Raw genomic sequence first — 204 nt, forward strand, 5'->3', positions numbered from 1 at the left:
TTGAAGATGGATATGGTGGTTTTTACCGTGGAGCTTTTGGTGTCGAATACTCCTAATGAGCAGCTCACTGGAGTACAGATTCTTTGTATATTTTCAGCCAATCAAGACTATTCGGCTGATACTCTACGTAAGATTGGGATGGACATGAAGATCATAGAAAGGTTAGTAGAGATGTTGAATTATTGGAGAAACAAGAATCAAGAA

General features: G+C 38.2%; 1 pseudogene; it reads left to right on the plus strand.

Annotated features, from left to right (window-relative positions):
• LOC111830669 overlaps window positions 1-204 on the plus strand; it is a 737-nt pseudogene that overhangs the window by 260 nt on the left and 273 nt on the right.

Source organism: Capsella rubella, unplaced genomic scaffold (assembly GCF_000375325.1).
Source record: "Capsella rubella cultivar Monte Gargano unplaced genomic scaffold, Caprub1_0 scaffold_5, whole genome shotgun sequence".
NCBI classification, from domain to species: Eukaryota; Viridiplantae; Streptophyta; class Magnoliopsida; order Brassicales; family Brassicaceae; genus Capsella; species Capsella rubella.